We start from the raw sequence: 24,091 nt of genomic DNA on the forward strand, positions 1-24,091 counted from the left end.
GGTTTGATAACAAAGTCAGGGTTGGACCTAAGAGAGTGGAATGCAGCAAGTTCAGAAGGAGACAGGTTAGAGTGGGCATGAGGAGCAGAGAAATTGAGACCAATGTCACGCTGACAGTTCTCAATGAAAAGATCAAGAGCAGGTAAGAGGCCAGAGGGAGGGATCAAGGTGGAGGGAGAATACTGGAGGCGGATGAAAGGATCGTTGAATGGGGGGAGGACTCCTGCCCAAAAAAATGAGCATGGTGATGAAGGCGGTGGAAGAAGAGTTCATATCAGATTTTAGTGAATGAAATCTGGTTAATGTTTTTGTTTCAGATTTCCAGCATCCGCAGTATTTTATTTTTATTTTTGGTCACTGCGCCTAATGTGCACGAATGATGGTGAAATGTTTTTTAACTTTTCATTTTAAGGCTCAAAGAAGAAATTTACTTGTGTGGCTTTGGTATTTCCTTGGGTCCTGATTCCTTGTTGACCTGTGCCCATTTATGACCATAATAAGTTACGACATATTCCAATTAGACTGGATGTTTTGGGTGTCATTTAACCTCAGCTGAATGGTTCCAGCTTTGCTTTCACAAATGGCACCTTTGGAAAAGCTCCAGGCCAATGCATGTCTCTTTATCTGACAGACAAATTTACTTGGTCATCTCAAGCCGAGAAGTTTAAATGTGATCATTTTCATAATTGCGGATGCAGTTAGGAAGAGACTGGCCAAGGGGAGAAAGAATGGGGTCATGATAGGAAGAAATGAGTTCCATGGGGCAGGAAAAGGCAGACACAATCAGTCTACTGGGACTGTCCTGTTTGTGGATTTTGAGAAGGAGGTAGAAGCGGGCCGTCCAGGGTTAGGAGACTATGAGCTTGGAAGGCTGTTCAAGGAAGATCTCCAGAGGAAATGAGACAATTAACAGTGTCCCTACAACCACACCACCCCCTCCAGTTCTCTCCACCCCCCCCCCCCCCACCGCCCCCACCACCAGCGTCCCCAACCTTAAACCAGCTTATATTTCACCCCTCTCCTTGGATTCACCCAGTTCTGCTGAAGGGTCATGAGGACTCGAGACGTCAACTCTTTTCTTCTCCGCCGATACTGCCAGACCTGCTGAGTTTTTCCAGGTAATTCTGTTTTTGTTTTCATTTTCATAAGATCTGCTTCTGGGAATATGTAAATTTAAAAATGCACTTTTTTATCATTAGTATCTTAGCTGATTAGGAAAGAAATAACAAGAAGTGCAAGTGTCAGAAAATCAATGGTAGAGACAAACAAGCACTCTAGTAAAAATACTTGTTTCTCTCAAGAACGTAATAATTATTTATTCTTTCATGGGACATAGATGTCGCTTGCTAGGCCAGCCTTTATTGCCCATCCCCAACTGCCTTTGGCTTGGAGGGGAACTTGCAGGTAATGGTGTTCCCGTGGATCTGCTGCCCTTGTCCTTTATGGTTATAGAGGTCATAGGTTGGAAGGTGTTGTTGAAGAACCTTGGTGAGCTGCTGCAATGCATCTTGTGGATAGTGCACAGTGCTGGTGCTGTGCATTGGTGATGGAGCGAGCGAATGCTTCAGATATTGGAAACGGTTCCAATCAAGTGGACTGCTTTGTCCTGTATGGTGTCAGATGGCACTGAACACTATGCAGTCATCAGCAAAAACCTCCACTCTGACCTTACTGTAGAGGGAAAGGTCATTGATAAATCAGCTGAAGATGGTTGAACACTACCCTAAAGAACATGTCCTGGGACTGAGACGATTGGCCTCTAAAGAACACAACCATCTTCCTTTGTGCTAGGTATGACTCCAACCAATGGAGAGTTTTCCCCCTAATTCCCATTGACTCCAGTTTTGCTAGGGCTCCTTGATGCCACACTTGATTAAATGTTGCCTTGATGTCAAGGGCAGTCACTCTCACCTCACCTCTGGAGTTCAGCTCTTTTGTTCATGTTTGAACCAAGGCTGCAGTGAGGTCAGATGCTGATTGGCCTCAGTGGAACCCAAACTGAGCATCAGTGAGCAGGTTGTTGCTGTATAAGTACCACTTGATAGCACTGTCGATGACGCCTTCCCACAACTTTGTTGATGATGGAGATTAGACTAATGTCTAGTTAGTTAGGACATACATGAGCAATTTTTCCACATTGTCAGGTAGATCCCAGTGTTATAACTATATTGGAACACCTTGGCTAGGGGTGCAACTCATTCTGAGCACAAATCATCAGTGCTACTTCCAGGATATTGTCAGGGCCCAATGTCTTCAGTGTTTCTTGTTACCATGTGGAGTGAATCAAATTGGTTTAAAACTGGCATCTATGACGCTGGTGACTTCAGGAGGAGGCCGAGGTGGATCATCCACTTGGCACTTTTAGCTGAAGGTGGTTGCAAATGCTTCAGCCTTGTCTTCTGCACTGATGTGTTGTGACTGGGGATATTTGTGGAGCCTCCTTCTCCAATTAGTTGTTTAATTGTCCACCACCATTCATGACCGGATGTGGCAGGACTGCATAGCTTAGATCTGATTCATTGCGAATCACTTAGGTCTGTCTATTGCATGCTGCTTCCACTGTTTGGCATGTAAGTAGTCCTGTATTGTAGCTTCACCAGGTTGATGCCTCATTTTTAGGTATGCCTGCTGCTGTTCTTGGCATGCCCTCCTGCACTGTTTATTGAACTATTGATCCCCTGGCGTGGTGGTAATGGTAGAGAGGGGGTTATGCAGGACCGTGAGGTTAGAGATTGTGGTTTAATACAATTCTGCTGCTACTGCTGGCCCACAGTGCTTCATGGGTGCCCAGTTGTGTGTTGCTAGACCTGTTTGAAATCTATCCCATTTAGCATGGCGGTAGTGCCACACTACACGATGGATGGTATCCTCAATGTAAAAATGGGACTTAGTCCCCACAAGAACTGTGCAGTATTCACTCTTACTGTAACAGGTAGATTGGTGAGGACAATGTTAAGTACGTTTTCTCGCATTGATTTCCTCACACCTGCTGCAGACTTGTAGGACTCGGCCAACCCGTTCAATTGTGGTTCTTCTGAGCCACCCTTGGTGATGGACATTGAAATCTCCCACTGAGTACATCTGTGCCTTTTGCTACCCTTAGTGCTTCTTCCAATTGATGTTCAACATGGAGGAGTGCTGATTCATCAGCTGAGTGTGAGCGGTAGGTGGTAATCAGCAGGAGGTTTCCTTGCCCATGTTTGACTTGATACCCTGGGGGTTCATGGGGTCCAGAGTCAATATTGAGAACTCCCAACTATATACCACTGTGCCGTCACCCCTGGTGGGACAGGACATGCCCAGGGATGGTAATGATGGGACATCGTGTGCCAAGTATGATTCTGTGAGTATGACCATATCAGGCTGTTGCTTACTCTATGAGACAGCTCTCCCAAATTTGGCACAAGCCCCCAGATGTTAGTAAGGAGGACTTCGTGAGGTTGACCGGGCTGGGTGTTCCATTGTCATTTTCAGTGTCTAGGTCGATGCCAAGTCGTCTGTCTGGTTTCATTCTTTTTTGGCTTTTCTTTGGTAGTTTGATACCAACTGAGTGGCTTCAGAGGGCAGCTAAGAGTCAACCATTGTTGTGGGTCTGGAGTCAGCTGTAGGCCAGACCACATAAAGATGGCAGATTTTCTTTCCTAAAGGGCCGTAAGTGAACCAGATGGGATTTTATGACAATCAACAATTATCATTACTGAAGTCAGTTTATAATTCCAGATTTATTAATTGAATCAAATCCCACAAGCTGCCATGGTGGGATTTGAACCCATGTCCCCAGAGCATTAGCCTGGGCCTCTGGATTACTAATCCAGTGACATTACCACTACTTCACTGCCACCCCCCTCAAGAAACTTGCACTAGTTATAATACAGTATATAATAAGTTCCAACACTTTGATTTTATTTCAGATTTCCAGCATCTACAATATTTTGCTTTTATTCAACTTATAGTGTTACTGCTCAAAACTTTAAATAGACACAAAAATAATTTACATTGGTTGATTTAGTTAAACTCCTTTTTAATTAATGCTCAGCATTGGTCATTGCTGGTAAGGTTGACAGTTATTGCCCGCCTCCAGTTCCCTTGAGAAAGTGGTGATGAGCCTTTCTCTTGAACCGCTGCAGTCTAGGTGGTGAAGACACTCCCACAGTACTGTTTAGGAAGGGCGTTCCAGGATTTTAATCCAACAATGAGGAAAGAATGGTGATAAATGTCCAAATCAGGATGGTTTGTGACTGGGAGGATGATTTAAGGAAATGGTGTTCTCAAGCATTTGATTGACTGGATCCTGCTTCTTGTGGACAGGATATAACTGGGCATTTTTTCACATTGTTGAGCAGATATCAGTGTTGTTTGCAACTGTACTGGAACAACTTAGCTAGAGGTATGACTAGTTCTGGAACATGAATCCTTGGAACTACAGGCAGGATGCTCTCCAGGCTCGATCCCTTTGCTCTGTGCAGTACAGTCATTCCTTCCTTGATGTCATGTGGAGTGAATAGATATAACTTCTCCCATGAGATGTTTAATTATTCAGCACTGGATATAATAAGGCTGCAGAACATTGACAGACTCTGTTGGTTGTGAAATCTTAGCTCTGTCGATAGTAAACTGTTTCTGCTGTTCAGTATGAATGTAGTCCTGTGCTGTAGCTTCATCAGGCTGGCACTTCATTTCCAGGTGTTGCTAGCAGGACACTTTTTGACATGGATTAGATTGCTTATTTGGCTTCACAGTGATGGGATGGAGGAGTGAATTATACGCGGGCATGAGGGTATAGATAGTGGTGGAATATAATTCTGCTGCTGCTGCGGCCCCGATTTGAGCTGCTGAACTTTTCTTAATCAACCTTCCTTAGCACAGTAACACTCCTCTGCAATGTTCTGACATGATGGTTAGTTTCTTCACTGTGAAGATGGAACTTCCACAAGTATGGTTATGGTCATTCCTACCAATACTCTCATCAACAAACACATTTGTGACAGGCAGATTGGTGAAGATACTGGCAAGTAGGTTATTCCCTGATGTTGGCCTTTTCATCGCCTGCCACACACCTAGTCAACCAGCTCAGTGGTACTACTGAGCCACTGCTGGTAATGACCATTTAAGTGCCTTCACCTCCCCCCAATGCTTCCTCCAAGTTCAACATGGAGGAGTATTGATTCATTTGCTGAGGGAGGGCAGCAATTGGAATTCAGTAGGACATTTTCTGATCCATACTTAGCCCAAAGATATGAGACTTCATTGGACCTAACGCTGATGTCTATTATGGCATGCCTTCCTGACTGTATAGTACTATGTGTACACCTCTGCCACAGGGACAGAAGATAAACAGGATTGGTAATAGTGGCATCTGGGACTTTAGCTGATTGACATGATTGTGTGAGTGGCATGATTGTGTGAGGAAATCGATGCCTGGCTGTTGTTTGATTAGCCCATTGGAGGGCTTTCCCAACTTTGGCACAAGTTCAGGTGCTAGTGAGGAGGACTTCGCAAACTCAGTGCCTTTGTTGTGTGCCTTTGCTGTGTCCTAATTCACAGTTGAGTGATGTGACCAGTTTTGCTCTTGTTAGCCTTGGTACAACTAAGTGACTTGTCAGGAATGTATAATAATTTTCATAACGTTATTGGAATTTATTGTAAAGTAGAGTAATAGTGGAATGTGTGTGTGTGTATGTGTGTGTGTGTGTGTGTGTGCATATTTGCTTGTCTTGATTGAATTTAAGACAGCTGGTCTGAAGGCTTTGATGTGAAAGAAGATAAGTTGGTTTGAAATGTTAAGTAGGTAAACATAGATATAAAGGGAACATTTGCATTTTTAAATAAACCAGACTAGATTGAATTCAAAAGACGGAGTGAAATATTACACCTAGCCTGGAGAAGTTAAGAAACAGTGGGCAGAATTTTGCCTTTGATGGGTGGGCGGGCCCCCCACTGGCTCGGGCCCCACTGGCTCGGCAGCGGGCGGGCAGCCGATTGCTGCCGCTGAAACGGGCCCTGCTGCCAGTTTAAGTGGACGGGCTAATTAAGGCCCGCCTAGCGGGCCGCCCAACGGGAAGTGCTATGTGCTTCCTCTGCGGGGGAGGGGGGGGGATTCCCCAATTCCCCAACTTACAGAGCGCATGCGCGAAAGAGCACACATCTCCCTGAGACTAAGTGCTGCCTCAGGGAGATCGCTGACAGTGTTTCAAACTTCAAAAGTAGAATAATAAAAAAATTCTTAACATGTCCTCCTCATGTGACAATGTCACATGCGATGGGACATGTTAATAAATATCACAAAAACTTTATTAAACTTTTTTAAAACAGACGTGAAACCTCATCCCGCCGTTGGATGAAGTTTCATCTTTTTTCAAAAGCCCGCTGGGGCTCCTGGCCTGCCCACCAACCTTAAGGTTGGAGGGGCAGGGCCTCTAATTGGCTTAATTATCCTGTCAATGGCCTCAATTGGCCATTGACAGGTCGGCGGGCGGACAGCTGATTTGGCTGTCCCCCCGCCTTCCTGAATATTAAAATGGGGCGGGATGATGTAGGGGGTTCCTCCTGACATCACCCCACGTCATTTTCCCGTTGGCAAGCGGGCCCCGCCCCCTGCTCGCCAATGGAAAAATTCTGCCCGGTATGTTTATTTTTCCCAAAGATTATTTTTCCCAAAGATTATTGGTAAAATTGGTACTTTGATGAATGTTATTATTAGAGAGGTAAAAGCCCAAAGACATAATGCAACAATTGGAATTTGCATTCAAAGGGGAAATTATATATAAAGGAATGAAGGTTGTACATAAGTGTAGGCATTCTAAGATCTAACAAGTGTGAAAAGCCTCCAGCATCTATGCCTCAAGCTGCTGTCTACAAAGAACTGAAGTTAAGAAAAATCACTTTGAATTGGATTGTTCAGGGTATCGTGTTTCTCTGCCTGGGTCTTTTAAAATCTATGCGCCTTACTGTTGCCTTAAAGAAAATGTAACTGAGAATTAGATTAACTAGGGGATTTAGAAGTTATCATAGTTGTAATTTGTAGATCTCTGCGCAGAATCTTTCAGTTGGCATGCGGGGGCGAGCCCGACATGCCAATGCGTAAAATGATGTGCGATGATGTCGGGCGTCCATCCTGACATCACTGCATGCCATCGCGATATTTTGTTTGACGGGCACATGCTGGATCCGGCTGCACACCCACCTTAAGGTTGGCGGGCAGGCGAAAAGCCCAAGTTTCAGGAAACCTCATCCATGAGCGGGATGAGGTTTCTCGAAGCTTTTATTAAATAAATAAATACATTTTCATAAATTTGAAAACGTGCCCCAACTCATGTGACACAGTGAGGGGACATGTTTAAATAAAGTTTCAAATCATTTATTTAATCCTTTTAATATCCAATCAATCTCCCTGAGGCAGCTCCATGCCTCAGTGAGATTGCTGCGCTCTTTTGTGTGCGTGCACTCTTTCGTACTGGTCCTGACTCTCCCTCCTCCCCTCACCCGCACAGTTTGTGCTGAGTGCTACTGGTCGCATATTACACTGGGCGGGCCTTAATTTGCCCACCCGCATAAAATGGCAGTGCGGAGCTGATCATGGGTGGCGATCGGCTCTGCACCCGCTCGCACCCACTCCCGCCCAGCCCACCCACCATGTGAAAAATCCTGCCCCATGTGTGTACTTAAAATAATTTCTTCTATTAATAAAGTTTCAATTTAGTTTTGTAAGAAACCTATAAGACTTGATGGTCTTATTACTATTGAATTCAATGCATGCACCTTGAAATTTATACAAATTGCAAAACAGTTGTAGCAGTTGTTTCAAGTTTCCTTTGGGATTTGAGTAGCTCAGCATTCTTATCACAGACTTGATTGCCACTATAGAGTTAAGAGTTAATCACAATGGTATGGAACTGGAATCACATACGGCCTAGTAGGGTTAAAGGACATTGGCAAATTGGTTGTGGTGCTTACCACAATCATACATCTTCATGGCAAGTTTTATGGGTATCAGCTTTTTAGTTACAATACTTAAAACTGAATTCACGGCTGGAATTTTATGCCCCTTACCCCAGCCCAGCAGCAGGTTGGCAGGCAGGGGGGAGGGCTGGTGTGCGGAGGGGGAGTTGTAAAATTGGGTGGGTTGGAGGGAGATGCCATGCATCTAGTCAACCCACTTCCTCTGGTATTTTTCCAGCAGCGAGGTAGGTGGCCTCTTCCCACTGCCCTGGTATTTCACCAACAGCGAGTGTTGCAGTTGAGGAGGGTGGGGGGTGTGGGGGGCATGTCACATGATGAAGGTACTAGGGGTATGGGTACCCTGCACACCTTGGGGTGGTTGGGGAGGAGAGGCCCCTCCTGCTCGAGCACTCCTGCGTACGCCTTCATGGAAGGCTGTCCGCATTTGAAGAGCCCCCTCCATCCCTCACTAAGGACCTTCCTGACTGGCCCCGATAAACCTGCCCCACTTTTCTTTCCTCCGGACTTACAGCACTGCTTCTGGTTTGAGCTTACTGCAGTCCCAGCAGTGGCCACAGCTACCGGTGATGCTGCTGAGACTGAAGAGCTGCAGACCCTTTGATCAACTGGCAGCTCTTGGATGTGTGATTTCTTGGTGGGTGGGGGAGGGGCAGAAGATACAACCTTAATCAACTAATTGCCTGAAGACTATCAAATCTGATGTGGCTTGCAGGGCTGGTGGAGACGGGCTTGTCCCTGACTTCCCAACTGGTGGGTGGCTCACCACTTCTGCATTAAATCCTGCCTCATATTCTGGTGAGATTTTTTTTTTTGCAAAAATATACTTTTATTCATAAATCTTCAAAAACATTTCAAAACATTTCAAATCACCATTACAAAAATACAAACAGGTTCAACTTTTACAACATGAAACGCAAGGTGCATCAGAAAAATCAATGAATATTTCAATCATTGGCAGACATACATTTTAATCTGTACAGCCTGAGGGGCTCTTTACAGTTCCCAGCCCCCCAGTGCACTGTGGCAGAAAGGTCTTAGGCAGCGACCCTTCCCCATTGCGTCTTTGCGGCGGCTGCCCCAAGCTTAACTGTGACCCTCAGCACGTAGTCCTGGACCTTGGAATGTGCCAGTCTGCAACACTCGGTCGGGGACAACTCTTTGCGCTGGAAAACCAACAAGTTTCGGGCAGACCAAAGAGCGTCTTTCACCGAGTTGATGATCCTCCAGCTGCAGTTGATGTTTGTCTCGGTGTGTGTCCCTGGGAACAGCCCGTAGAGCACAGAGTCCTGTGTCACAGAACTGCTCGGGATGAACCTCGACAGCAACCACTGCATCTCTCTCCAGACCTTCTTTGCAAAGACACAATCTACAAGGAGGTGAACAACGGTCTCTTCCCCACCACAGCCACCTCGAGGGCAACGTGCAGAGGGGGTGAGACTCCTGGCGTGTAGGAAGGATCTTACAGGGAGGGCCTTTCTCACCACCAGCCAAGCTACATCTTGGTGTTTGTTGGAAAGTTCTGGTGATGAGGCGTTCTGCCAAATGACTTTGTCAGTCTGCTCAAGGAACCATCCCACAGGATCCACCCTCTCCTTTTCCCTCAGGGCCCTTAAGATGTTACGTGCTGACCACTGCCTGATGGACTTGTGGTCGAAGGTGTTTCTCTGCATAAATTTTCCCACGAGGGACAGGTGGTACGGCACAGTCCAACTACTTGGAGCGTTCCGCGGCAGTGTGGCCAGACCCATCCTTCGCAACACCGGGGACAAGTAGAACCTCAGCATGTAGTGACACTTGGTGTTTGCATACTGAGGGTCTACGCACCGCTTGATGCAGCCGCACACAAAGGTGGCCATCAGTATGAGGGCGATGTTGGGCACATTTTTTCCCCCTTTATCTAGAGGCTTGTACATCGTGTCCCTGCGGACACGATCCATTTTCGACCTCCAGATAAAGCGGAAGATGGCTCGGGTGATCGCCACCACACAGGAGTGTGGAATGGGCCAGACCTGCGCCACGTACAGCAACAGCGAGAGTGCCTCACACCTGATGACCAGGTTCTTACCCGCAATGGAGAGGGAGCGTCGCTCCCACATGCCCAGTTTCCTTTTCACCATAGATACTCGCTCCTTCCAGTTTCTAACGCGTGCCCTGGTCCTTCCGAACCATATCCCCAGCACCTTCAGGCCATCAGCCCTGACAGTGAAGGGGACAAAGGATCGGTCAGCCCAGTTCCCAAAGAACATGGCCTCGCTCTTCCCACGATTTACCTTGGCTCCCGAGGCCAGTACGAAACAGTCGCAAATGTGGATAAGTCTGTGCACCGACAGCGGATCCGAGCAGAAGACGGCGACATCGTCCATGTACAGGGAGATTTGATCTGAGTGCCTCCACTACCTGGGATCGTCACTCCTCTTATGCCCGGATCCTTCCTGATGGACTCAGCAAAGGGTTCTATGCAACACACGAAAAGAACAGGTGAGAGAGGGCAGCCCTGCCTGACTCCAGATTTAATAGGAAAGCTATCTGATTCCCACCCATTGATTGAGACTGCACTACTGATGTTAGTGTAGAGCAGTTGGATCCAATTGCGAATTCCCTCCCCAAACCCCATTTTGGAGAGCACATCCACCATGTAGGTGTGCAATATTCTGTCAAAGGCCTTCTCGTGATCCAGGCTGATGAGGCAGGTATCCACACCCCTGTCCTGTACATAGGCAATCGTATCCCTGAGCAGCACGAGGCTGTCAGAGATCTTCCTGCCTGGCACAGTGCAGGTCTGGTCAGGGTGGATCACCAATTCCAGAGCGGATTTGACCCGATTGGCGATGACCTTGGACAGAATTTTATAGTCCACATTCAACAGTGAAATGGGTCGCCAATTTCTAAGTTCCTCCCTTTCCCCCTTGTGCTTGTAGATGAGGGTGATGATGCCTTTCCTCATGGATTCTGACATACTGCCAGCCAGGAGCATACTCTCGTACACTTCTAACAGGTCTGGGCCGATCCAGTCCCACAGAGCCAAATACAACTCCGCCAGCAAGCCGTCGCTTCCGGGAGTTTTACTCTTCTCGAAGGACTCAAGGGCCTCAGTCAGTTCGTCAGGAGTTAGCGCTTTGTCCAGACTCTCCCGTGTACTGTCATCTAAGGCCTCCGTGATAGAGGACAGGAAGGACTGGGAGGCCGTGCTGTCTGTGGGCTTCACGTCATATAATCCAGCATAGAAGGATTTGCTAATCCTCAAAATGTCAGATTGCAATGACTTTACTGAGCCGTCTTCTTCCTTCAGGCTGCTGATCACAGAGCTCTCTCTGTGTACCTTTTGGAAGAAGAAACGTGAGCACGTCTCATCCTGCTCCACGGAGCGGACACTGGAACAGAAGAAGATCTTGGAGGCCTCCGAGGCAAAGAGCGAGGCTTGCTGGCTCTTCACCTCTTGGAGTTCCTCCTTGATATCGATCCCCATCGACCGCAGCCAGAGCAGATTCTGCATGTTTTCCTGGAGTCGGGACATTTCCCTCTGTTCCTTTCTAGCTTTCTGGGTGCCTTTGAGGACGAAAAACCTCTTGATGTTTCCCTTGATCGCTTCCCACCAGTGTGTCAGTGACTCAAAGTGGGGTTTCATGGTTCTCCAACCTTTGTAATCCCTCTTGAGCTCCTCAATGTTCTCTGGGGTCAGCAGTTGCACGTTTAGCTTCCATACCCCCCTGCCAACCCTCTGGTCCTTCTCTAAGTGACAGTCAGCCAGTAGGAGGCAGTGGTCAGAGAAGAACACCGGCTTGATGTCGGTGGATCTGACTGTGAATGCACGGGACTCAAACAGGAAGTCTATCCTGGAACAGACGGACCCGTCTGGCCGCGACCAGGTGTATCTACGCTGCGCTCCATCTGCAGGGTTGCTGAAGACATCGTGCAGCTTGGCATCCTTTACTGTTTCCATCAGGGATCTGGACGTAGCGTCCAATCTGCTGTCGGCCCTGCCGGATCGTCCAGCCGCATCGATGATGCAGTTGAAGTCACCGCCCAGAATGACCAGTCTGGAGGTCACCAGCAGCAGTGGGAGCTGCTGAAAAACCTCCAGCCGCTCAGCCCCTTGTGACGGGGCGTAGACGTTAATTAAACGGAGTGGAGCATTCTTGTACATTACGTCTGCTACGAGGAGGCGCCCGCCCACCACCTCCTTAACCTGGGTGACGGTGAAGCTGCCTCCCCGCAGCAGAATCCCCAGGCCGGAGGAACGAGAGTCGTTTCCCCCCGACCAGATCGATGGCCCATGGGACCACCATCGTGACCATTGCCTGTAGGAGCTGTGGTGCGGTATCGCACACTCCTGCAGAAACAACAGGTCAGCTTTGACCTCGGCAAGGTAGTCCAAGGTCGCAACACATCGCATAGTAGATTTAATGCTACGCACATTTATGGATACAATCTTTACACCCATTTTAAAGCAGTTAGTTGCTTACCAAACCTGTTGTCTCTGAGAGTTCCAGACCATTGGTCTGCTCCTTCATGCCCGTAGTGTGCTCAAATTGCTTCACTTGGGATGGGCTGAGGAAAGCGTCCTGAACCTCCCCATTGGCGTGTTCTGCTCAGGTGGCATCTGGGGGTCCGTGCAGAGAGCGGGGTTTGAAATGTCCTCTGTTGGAGAAGCTTCTCCAATCCTCTCCCCCTCTGGGGCGTTGCTGCTCCTGGCTTTCCGGAGCTGGGGTGTGCTGAGCGCCTCACTGTTCCCAGTTTCCTGGGGTTGTGGTGCACTGGCCTCTTCAGGTTGTGGGCAAAGTTGGGGTGCGCTGGTCTCCTCATTTTCTCCAATGTTCTGGAGCTTGGGTGTCTCATCCTCCAACTCCCTAGCGTTTTGCCGCTTCTTCTGTTGGCGCCGCCCTGGCACTTCTTCATCCGAAGAGCTGCTGCTCTTGTTATCTGTGTCGGATAGGAGACGCCTCTTGACTCTTGTCTGGGAAGAGGCTTGGTTTCTTTTTTGCCCCTTCTTCCTTTTTGCTCTCTTCACCAGCTACCACTCCCCCTGCCGCTTTCCCACTGCTGCCTTCTCCTCCTCCGTTGATTTGCTCTCCTGAGGAGTGGGAGGTTCAGGGGGCTGTCTGTTGCCCCAATCTTTTCCTCCACCTTGTCTCTCTCTGTGTCCTCCTTTGTCCTGTTGTTCTCCCTGGGGGCCTTGGTGGTTGGAGTGACACGAGGCATTTCTTCTGCTTCCCCCTCGTTGGCTTTAGCTGCCTGTGCATAAGTACGGCAACGCTTGGGGCAGGTCTTGTAGAGGTGACTTGCCTCGCCACACAGGTTGCAGCACTTAGCCTGTTTACAATCTTTTGTCTGGTGCCCTTCCTTTTTGCAGTTCTTGCAGAAGACAGCATTGCAGTTGGCTGCCACATGATCAGACTTGCCACATGAGCGACAAAGTTTGGGTTGCCCAGCGTAGACAAGGTACCCACGGCTTCCCCCGATAGCGAATCTAGAAGGGGGGTGGAAAATGGCTCCCTTACCGTCGGTCTTGAGCGTTACCTTAACCTGGCGTTTACATGTCCAGATCCCCAAATTATCTTTAACTTCAGTGCAGCTCCCAACCTTATCGAAGTACCTGGTAAGGAAGGTGAGCACATCAGCGACAGGGACGTAGGGGTTGTACAGATGCACCGTCGCAACCCGTTCTCGTTGCAACGGTAGAACAAAGAGCGGCTCCACCGTCAGGATCTTCATTTCTGGCAGGTCTTTCTTTTCCTCAAACACCTTCAGGAGTTTGACACAAGCTGCCACGTGCTTGAAAGTCACATCAAAGAAACCAGCGCTGGGGAAATCCTGTAGGCAGTAGATCTCCGCAGCCTCGAAACCACACAGCTTGAATAGGATCCTCTTGGTGAAGAAGGTCCTAACCATTCCTGTTCCTTGCTCACTGCCCTTCACCATGACTCGGAAGGTGTTAGGTACCCCATGGTAAGGGGTTTGACTGGTTATAGTCATTGCTCTTTCCCTGGCAGAAACGCGATGAAGGTCTCTCCCCTGCCAGGTAAGTATTCTGGTGAGACTTGAATTCTCCAGATTACAAGTGCAGGCCTTGGCAAATACTGGTCAAGTAATGTGACCTCTACACCACTATACCTACACCTGTCTTCCTGAGGTTTATCTGTAGTCGTTCAACATGTAAGTGGGAGATCGAAGCTAAGGTTGTTATAAACAATATTATATGTCAAGTCAAATATTTTTGCTTTATATTTGAAATATTTAATGTCTAAATACATAATGGAATGCAAATAAGGCGAGGCAGCATAAAGGTGTCATTGGTCAATAGAGGGAGCTCCAATAAGGCGCTCAGGGTGTCAGTCACAAAGGAGGCAGTATCCTTAATTGGAAGTGGTTTGAATAATTAGGAAGTTGATGTACTGGCAGTATCTTTTATCCGTGATAAGTGTTTCTTTTCACATTTTTATTACTGGTATTTGAAATATCTATAATTATCAGATTTACTATTCCTTATGATCCGGACTGCTGCAGATTAGAAGAATAACTCATCCCTTTATACACAGCCCATCTTCTACTAGCTGGTTAGAGTGAGACCTGAATCCTTATCCATAGTATGAATTGAAGCTATCTCTAAACACTTCCTGCTTCAGTTCACCTTTGTCACATCAAACAAGGTATTTATGCAAATTAAGGTAGGTTGGCTGATTCATGTTCAACCAGCTTGTGACTCTCAAAAAATAAAGCAACAGTGTTTTCTGAACCTGTTCAGCCTGTCAAATTTCATTCTTTTTCTATGCTTAGTAGATGCAGTGTAAACAGCTACAAAATTTGTTTGAATCAGGAACTAAATGGGTCACAATTGTCAGAATGAGATTGAGACACAAATGTTAATACCGTAATTTTGTTAATATGATTTACACAAATTAACACTGTTTTGCTTTTAGGGTGCAGTTCTTTCATAATTAACTACTTTTAATTATATCTTCTGTTTTTGAATCTCGTCCCAATACCTACAACGTCTGCAAGAAAACAATCAGGTGACCTATTCTAAGGCCAGAAAGGAGCATTGCTGGCAGTTTATGTTTGTATACACACACACACACAGCCAATTAACTTATCTGTTTCTTTCAGTCCTCAACAAGGGAGATAGGACAGTAACTCTCTCTTCAGTTTCCCACCTCTTTCTTTCTTGGGAAGTGCCTGTCTCCACTTAGTATTTCCTCACATTCAAGATGGGTAGAGTAGTATGTTGACGATCATACTACCACAACATATGGTGTCTGACACCCTATTCTACCACGTGATGCAACTATCTACATCACATTTCAATCTCAACACCTAGACTTGGAGACTTAAACAAAAGCTTATACCGAGGTAAAAAAGCTGAATCTTTGGGACATATGACTGCTTTCCAACACAAAATACTCCACAGCAGGTCTTAACTTGGGTTACTATAGTTACCAATTTTATTTAATTGATGAAGTATAATGTTCTATGACAAGACCATAAAGAAAATTATAAGACAAACTATCATCAGAAGCAGAAATAATAGTAATTACTAAGTGCTTTTTAACAGCTATGTATAAATTAAATTTACTATTTACATCCACAAATAACATTTAAATGAGAGTTTTTTCCTTGTGAAAGTAAATTCTTCCAATCATAGCTTTTGAAAATTTTCTACCTTTGGATGAATAATTCTCAAGAGTCTAGAAGGCAGAAGCTTGTTGAAGAAGGTTGAATGAAATTTGTTTCACTGCCATGAAGGTAAGATCCTTACAGACTAAGTTGCAAAGCTGGTTTATTTGTTCTCTTAATTTAGTACCCGCCCACTTTTGCTGTAATCAGTCTATAATTGGCAAGGAACACACAGTGGAAAAAAGGTTGCTCCAAATTGGCCTGTAAATAGGTAATGAATGCTGCAATGACACTAACTACAGGTGGATCCTGCGAGTCACCTTTACCAGTCACCAGTGCAGCCCCTTCTCACTCACTCGAATAAAAGGATTAATACTTGGTATGTGCAAAAGTTCTCTAATTAAAAATTGTCTAAGAAAATAACAAAGTTGAGAATGCAAGACAATCGGCACAATCATCAGAATATACTTCCTCTTACATAATTTTCCCTTCAGTAGCATGATGTCAACTATGTTCCAAACACATTCCAGTTATAATATTGCACAACATAGCTCACTCCCCCACTTACCCCTCGCCATAGAAAAATAATTCAGGCAATAAGAATAGAAAGGTTCTAACATTGTTACTTACTTTGTTTATTCTGGAGAGGTTAATTTTGTATTTAACATGCTGAATTATTGTTGATTGTTGAAGTGATATAGAATATAGAACACTATAAGGCTGGATATCCAAACATGCACTTAAAGGCCGAATTTTGCCATCCCATTGTAATGGGGCCAGAATAGCGGCTCCTAATGCAAAGTTAGCCAAAATTGCGCTAGATTAACTGCCAGCAACTCAATAACAGCCTGTTTGAATAATAAGCATAAACTCTCACATAGCTTTGACTTTGACTTTGCCCTTGAAGGTAGTCTACAGCAAATATGGAAAAAATTAGCCAGCAGTTCAAATTTAACCAGATGTGGCCAGTTAAAGACAAGTGGCTGCATATAGGGGAAATGTTACACAGGTTCAAAATAGACTTTAAATATTTGTCAGCCATTATTAACATTGAGCAAGGGAGGGAGAAAGAGGTAATGAATTGCAAGGCAAAAATGAAGTGAAGGTAAACCACAAAATGAAGTCTGTGCAAGTGACAGAGTGTCACACCATATGACCCATTTGTTGACCAGCAGGGGCATGTGTACCTGAAGGTGGTCAGTGCAATGAGAGTTGCTCTGATTAACAACTGTAAGGAAGCGGTGCATCATGGCTATGAGAAACTGATGGTCAGGTGTTATAATTTGTGTAGACCCTAAGAATAGAAGTTAAAGACAGAATTCTTTAAGAAACACGAAAAATAACTGCAAGATAATAGACCCATAATTGCCTGTAAACATTTATTGCCTGTCCATAGCAAGCTCTCAAAAACTTTACAACTCTTTCATTTTATGTATATCCATATTTCAGCAGGGCACAATATTCAATGTGCAATGTACAATTAAAACCACAAGTAAATCTTACAAGAGCTTTAAACATGAAATTATTGCAACCACACCTAACCGCATGATGCAAGGTCACTTATTGACACACACATTTGCATGAAAATTGAATTTGTATGGCAATTTGCATGTGTTCTTTCAACTTATATCTCAAGACTACATATAAGATAAAATGACCCGAAGTTAAGGAACAGGCCTACAGTGGAGAAAGACTCGTCAATCACTAACCTTTTAGAAGGACACCATGGACATTGTTGCATGCCAAATATTTTGCTTCAGGGGCTTAACCTTCATCTGTGGTAAGAGTTACCCTGCTGCAGAAGTTGTTTGTGTGTTACTCTAGGCATGGCTATAGAACCACCAATAGACAGGTGTCTGCTGACATCAAGTGAAAAGAAAGGCTTGAATTTATATTTTGCCTTCACAATCACAGGAGGTCTCAAAGCACTTTAGTGCCAATTAAGCATTTGTTTTGAAGTGTTGTCAGTAACGTTGGAAACATGGCAGCCAAAATGCACACAAACAGTAAAGTGGTAGTCCCAGATAATCTGCTTTAGGGACATTGATTGAGGGATAAATATTGACCAGAACAACAGGTCCTGCTCTTATTAGAAATAATACCACAGGAAGTTTCATGCTCACCTGAGTGGACAGGTTTAACAGTTAATCTGAAATGGGGCAGACCTTTCCCCACAAGCTTCAGGACCCCACCATCAGGCTCAAATGAGGGTTAGAAGGCCACATTGTGCAAGGAACTCATCTGTGATTTTCCCTGAATTGGCCAATTAGTGGCCAGTGGATAGGCTCGCCAAACAATTAAGCATGGTGGGCATCGCTCAAAGTTGGAAAGCCAATAACCTTTGCAGCTAACTGAGGGAGAGGGCACTCCAAACTGGAAGTGCTCTCTCTACAATTTTTTAAAATTTGAAGTAAAATATTGCCTCACCAGCCAGGCGAACATTGTTGTCATTGATGGGGCATGGATGTTGCACCAGGGTCAAATTTCAGTCAGTGTTCAACAATAGGCCTTAATAAATTAATTGAATTGCCTATCCTGCCATTTGTGGCTGGGTAGCCCCGCTGCCGTCCCATCCTGCCTCAGGGTGGAGTTGGGGGGAAACGTGTGGTGCAGGGAAACGTCTGGTGAACCAGCACACCAACCAGCAGCATGAAATTCTGCACCTGCACACTTCTGTGCCCACCCCATCAGTCCATCATGGCACCTATGATAGTGTAGAACCCCATCACTACTTCACTAGATTTGATGCTGAAGTCTCTGGAGTAAGCCAAAAAGTTAAACCTTCTGACTCACTAATGACGAACACTATCTGGGTCACTAAATGGGGATGAGAGTGTGTGTCAGATTAGTGTTAGGACTACTGTTGTTTTTGATATATATTAATGACTTGGACTTGGGTATAAAGGGCATAACAGTGAAGGGCATAGTAGCAGACTTCAGGAAGACATAGAGAGGCTGGTGACATGTGCAGGGAGATTAAATTTAATACAGAGAAGTAGGAAATGATGCATTTTGGAATAAAGAATGAAAAGAGCCAGTATAAACCAAAATGGTTCAATTTTAGAAACAGAGGGACTTGGGGGTTAGGATTGTCAACCTTCCAGGATTGTGTTGGAGTCTCAAGGAATCAAAGGTCCCAGTGAGGGAAGTGAGAGGTTTGGATGGCTGGGTTTGAGAAGCCTGGGGGGAGGTTAATTTGGGTATGACCTTGGTAGGGGTGGCTCCCGATGAGCACGGGGATCCCTAAAGGAGGTACCCCCCACTTGCCTGACACCAGCCCTAAAGCTGCCAGGCTACCTGCTTGATGTGTGTCTCCCCCTGCCACAGGCAAAATAACGTTGGGGCTGGGATGAGGCACTTAAGTGGCTGTTAATTGGCCACTTAAGGGCCTCAATAGGCCGAAGGGTAGACAGGCCTCCCAATGCCTCCACTGCTTGCCGTAAAATGGGAGAGCGGTCGGAAGGTGAAGGTAGGTGGTTGGCAGGCTATGTGCTTCATTTTACAAGCCCTCCCTCCACCCCTGCACCCCCTCCAACAACCCCCCCCAACTTCCCTACCCGCCCCCCAGCAGCCCCCCGCCCCCCCCCCACTATCCCCACCCCCCCCCCCCCCCCCCCCCCCCTCCCCCACCCCCCCCCAACTCCCCACAACAATCCTCAACGCCTTCAAATCCACTAGCATGGGAGTGTAAAATTCCCCCCAGAATGTTTCTCAGTCCAACAAGGAAACAAGCATTGCCTGATTTGGTAAATGAAGTGGGGCAAATAAGAAATACGAGATTGTTAAAATAATGGGGAAGCAACAAATACAAAATAGCTGATTTTAATGTAAAATGAGCCAATGTAAATTGAGTCAAATATAAAGATGCTGGAGTGGAAAAAAGTCAAAACAGGTAACCTGGGCAGAAAACTAAGCAAACAGGTCAACAGGTCATTAGATATCTTCAAATATGAGATGCCTGGAGTAGAATATAAATACATTCTTGTAAGGTGGAAAGGAAATGAACCAGGGACTAGAGTTCCAGGGATAGAAAGATTAAAACGCATGATAAAATTAAGACTAACAATACTAAAGGTAATTATGAGGTAGATTGAAAATGTAGTGCAGTGGTGAAAGGGGAAATTAGGAAGGCCAATAGGAAATCTGAAAAAGACAACAAGAAATGAGCCAGGTCTTCTTGAAAGCATTGGCTGATAAGAAAATAAAATCCATCAGGGATGAAGGAAGGAATCCAATCTTGAAGGATGAAGCCTTGGCTGTAATAAATAGTTTGCATTTTTAAAAAAAATTATGGTGGAAGCATATGCTAGAGTAGGGTATTAGACAGTTGATAGAGATAACTATAAAAATAATAGTTTCTTAAAACAAAGCACAGCTCAGGGTGCATAGGTGACCTGACTCTGATGGCCAAGAGCACCTAAGGCTTTTCAAAAGTGTCGGGTAGGAGATAGCAGAGCATACTGGCCACTATTTTTCTGTTGGTAGTGCATGATCGATAAGATGCGCACACAAGAAACAGCTATGTGTGAGTTGATTACAGTGAAGATGGATTGTGCTTGGCCAGCCTGACTCTCTCAGTCTTGCTCATCTGATCCCGGTGGCTTGAGAAGTCAAGACAACTGGTGATCTGGTTGACTGCAGTGGATGATCTGCAGCATCTTCTGTGCCTGTGCCGATGAACTTTACAGTTGTCCACACTGCTGTGCTGCAATGTGTTCAGCCCCAATAAGAGGATACCAGTACCAGTAAGGGTGTGGAGGGTACATGTCAGAGGTGGCCCCTTTTGCAGGAGTCAGGTGCAGCCTATATTCATAGTTGGATGGATGACTGCATCTGGTCCTTGACACTCGCTCAGCTCTCACCTGTGGCTCCACGTGGCTGCTTGTGCATGGCAGCAGCCACACGACAGTAACTGCATTGGTTTGCAGGCCAAACTAGGTGAGGATAGTATGCGGGCACATATGAGGGGGAATGCCTATCTCCAACCATCCTTTCTCAAGTGGCACAAATAAAAGCTGCCTTAATGGAAGTAGCAGAGGAATGGTATTCCCTTACTGGTAATGACGATTATGGGCTAACCATCAACTTAAGGAAACCAGAGATACTTCACTAACCACTACCAAATTCTGACTATACCTGCTATAACTATGAATGACACAATCCTGAAGGTTGTAGATAACTTCAACTATCACATAAACACAATCTCCAGAAATGTCTGTATTGAGAGTGATGTGACAAACAGAATTGCCAGAACAAGCCCAGCATTTGCCTGTTTACACAAGAGACTGTGGAGGAAATGATGTATCAAACTTACAACAAAACCTGCTGTGTACAAAGCTGTGGTAGTGCAAGGCATCCTGTTAGACATGGACTACCTACTCCAGACATAGTAAACAGTTGGACAGGTTCCACATGAGATTCATTTGGAACATCATGGGCATCACGTGGGAGGAAAAAGCATCCAACGCTGAGGCACTTCAAAGAACAGAAATGTCTGGAATTCGAGCACTCCTCATCAGAGCCGAGCTCAGATGGAGTGAACATGTAGTACATATGAGTGATGATAAAATACCTAAGTGTGTTCACAACTCAAACTTGGACGCTGCCTGTGAGGTAGGCCAAGATTAAAGTTCAAAAGAGCTCCTTAAAAGCGAACCTCAGGAAATGTGGCACATCCACAATGGATTGGAGAAAATTGCACAAGAAAGAACTACTGGAGGAGCAACCTGAAGTAGTGGTGTTATTTCCTGCAAACACCAAACAATACAGGCAACAAAGGACAAAAGGCAAGTTAGAAAGACTGGGCAGTCTAAACAAAATCAAATAATTTTTCCTTGCACGCATTGTGGAAAGCCACATGAGTCTGCAATCAGGCTCCATGGCCACGTTAGGACGCACAACAAATGGCTTTATGCACACATGGCTTACAGAGAGCAGAGACGAAGGAGAAGAGAGTGATTGGGGGACCTGGCTGGGCAGAGGGGGGAGCAGCACCCTAAGGAAGAAGGGTGGGGTTCATACTACTAAAGAGCCACAGTGAGCCATTGTTTGTCGGTGCCTAGCTGGACCCAGAGTCCATAGACACCGCCTTCTATTCCTGCAGATGACCAAGAACCAGTGTTGCCAAAGACTGCACAGATTTTGGGAACTGGTCAGTCACGTTTTCAACTTTGGAAGGATTTGACTCCACAGGGACATGGAGGGCATCCACTGCCAAGGGCTGTGAAAGTGACTGCAATGCTCAATTTCTATGCCAGTGGCTCCTTTCAGGACTCCACAGGTGACCTCTGTGGGATTTCACAAACCTCCATCCACAAATGCATCCATGAGGTCACAGATACCATCTTCGTGAGAGCACACAACTTTGTGCATTTCGCTGGGGCCAGGAGAGCCAGGATGCGAGATCGCTGGGATTTGCCTAGATCTCGGGTTTCCCACAGGTGCAGGGTGCTATTGACTGTACTCACATGGCCCCCAGATATCCATCACAATACGCGGTCACCTATGTCAACTGCAATGGATTCCACTCGCTGAATGTGCAGCTGGTGTGCGACCACTACAAGCACTCCCTGTAGGGCTGAGCACGGTTCCCAGGGAGTGTCCACGACTCCGACATCCTTGGCAAGTCTCAGATCCCTGATGTCATCCAAGTCCACAGAGGCTGCAGGGATGTCTCCTCAGGGACAAGGGCTACCCACAGAGGACATGGCTGATGACACCCATGTGGCAGCCTCAGACTGCAGCAGGGCGAAGGTATAAAGAGGCTCATGATGCAACTCGCAACTTGATGGAGCAAACCATCAGGATACTGAAAATGAGGTTCTAGTGCCTGGACCAGTCTGGTGGAGACCTGCAATACAGTCCACAGAGGGTGTCATGCATCATCGTCATCTGCTGTGCCCTTTACCACCTGGCGCTGCAATGGGGAGAGGAGCTGGCTGAGGAGGAGATGGAGGAGTTGGAGATCTCCTCTGATGAGGATCATGTGGACAGGCATGAGAGTGAGGAGATCCTTGAAGGCGAGGATGATGGCAATGAGGTCTTTGTGCTGGCCAGATGAGGCAGGCATGTTCAGGAGGCCCTGATAGCTGCTAGATTCGTGGACGATGATGACAACATGCAGTGAGGGTAACCCATAGAACTTCACACAGCCTCTGAGAATATCTGACTCTTGTCTGGCCGAGGATAGTTTGCTTGTGCTCTGTGATCAGGGTCATATCATAGAGATGCAGCTGTGAAACTTGCCAAGCACCTGATCCTTTGTGCACCTTCAACACCTGAGCCTATCAGAAGCACAGAGAAACTAGTCACAAATGCTGAAGAGATGTGAGCCAGCCCCACCTCAAAGATGCTGAGAGCACACAGAGAGAATGATGGATCTCTGTGATGTCTGCCCACGACATTCTGGCAGCAATGACGAACACCACCGAGATGCAGGTATCAGTAATGTGTCCAGTGAGTGAGAGGCTGGACCATCACTTTGGTCTGAAGGTTACACATTGCACAGGGAAGAGGCCCTGGACTGAGACACCTGCCTTTATCTTGTGCGGCTACCAAGGTTTCACATCTGAGTGACACGAATATTGCTCATCATAACAAGGAGCCATAGGCAAGGAGTTTATTTACAATAGTGAACATTATGTACATGTGGTTAACACCAGTGCCCAGGTTGTGCAATTACTTAACGTTCCTAACTCTGCCGTTACGTCTCGGTGTTCCCCCGACAACCACAGTGGAGGTGGAGGCAGCCTACTGACTGCTATGCCCTGTCTCTGATGATCTTGACGGGCATCCTCTGGAGGGCCAAGACCTGAAGGGCCCCGGCCTGCTTTTGGGTTCCTGCTGTGTGGCAGTGGCACCCTCCTCGGCCTGTGGAGCTGGAGCTCCTGGGGTCACAAGAAGAGGGGATTTGGATGGGCCGGACGCTCCCGGAGTCACCTGCATGGATGGCCCTGGGATGTGCACCCGCTGATCCTCCTCCCTATGGGTTCCTGAGGAACCCCTGGCTGACTCCTTGAGGAGAAGGGGAAGGTAGAGTGAGATCGAGTTGCACCACACCCCTCTTGCATTGATGCTGTTGGAGGCCAACTATGGCATCAGTGATGGACTTCGGCCCAAGCGGCAGTGCAGGGCCGATGTCTTGGACCAAGGTCACCACGGCGGCCTCCATCCTACCAGTGTTGACCTTGGTGCCTTTGCATGCTGAAGGTGGATGGATTCCTCCATCGTGCCTTGCAATCTGAGGAGTGCGGCAGACATCCCTTCCTGATATTCCCGAGCTTGCCTTTGCAGCTGCAGCAACTGTGACATGACCGAGTCCAGAGGCTTGTCATCTGACTTGGACTCAGCAGATTTCTGGCCTCCAACAGTCCTCCAAATGCTGGACAAAATGAAGTGAAAAGCTGCCATTGCGGCTGGCTGGTGAAACGCTCTTTTTCCCGCCCGCTACCACACTTAGTGCAAATCTGGGACCATTTCGCCCTAGATTAGCAATGAAGTGAACATGATGGGCAGTCACAGC

General features: G+C 46.5%; 1 protein-coding gene across 3 annotated transcripts in view; it reads right to left on the reverse strand.

Moving 5' to 3' along the window:
- LOC121284474 (PC3-like endoprotease variant B) overlaps positions 1–24,091 on the reverse strand; it is an 893,918-nt gene that overhangs the window by 846,813 nt on the left and 23,014 nt on the right. The window contains exon 1 of one of the 3 annotated variants that reach the window (XM_041199979.1): positions 15,617–15,712. The exons of 1 other annotated variant lie outside the window; for it this stretch is intronic. The gene's annotated coding sequence lies outside the window, so the exon portion shown is untranslated. Of the gene's footprint in view, positions 1–15,110; positions 15,197–15,616; positions 15,713–24,091 lie in introns of those variants that run through there. One more of the 3 variants, XM_041199980.1, reaches the window with a different exon arrangement.

Source organism: Carcharodon carcharias, chromosome 11 (assembly GCF_017639515.1).
Source record: "Carcharodon carcharias isolate sCarCar2 chromosome 11, sCarCar2.pri, whole genome shotgun sequence".
NCBI lineage: Eukaryota > Metazoa > Chordata > Chondrichthyes > Lamniformes > Lamnidae > Carcharodon > Carcharodon carcharias.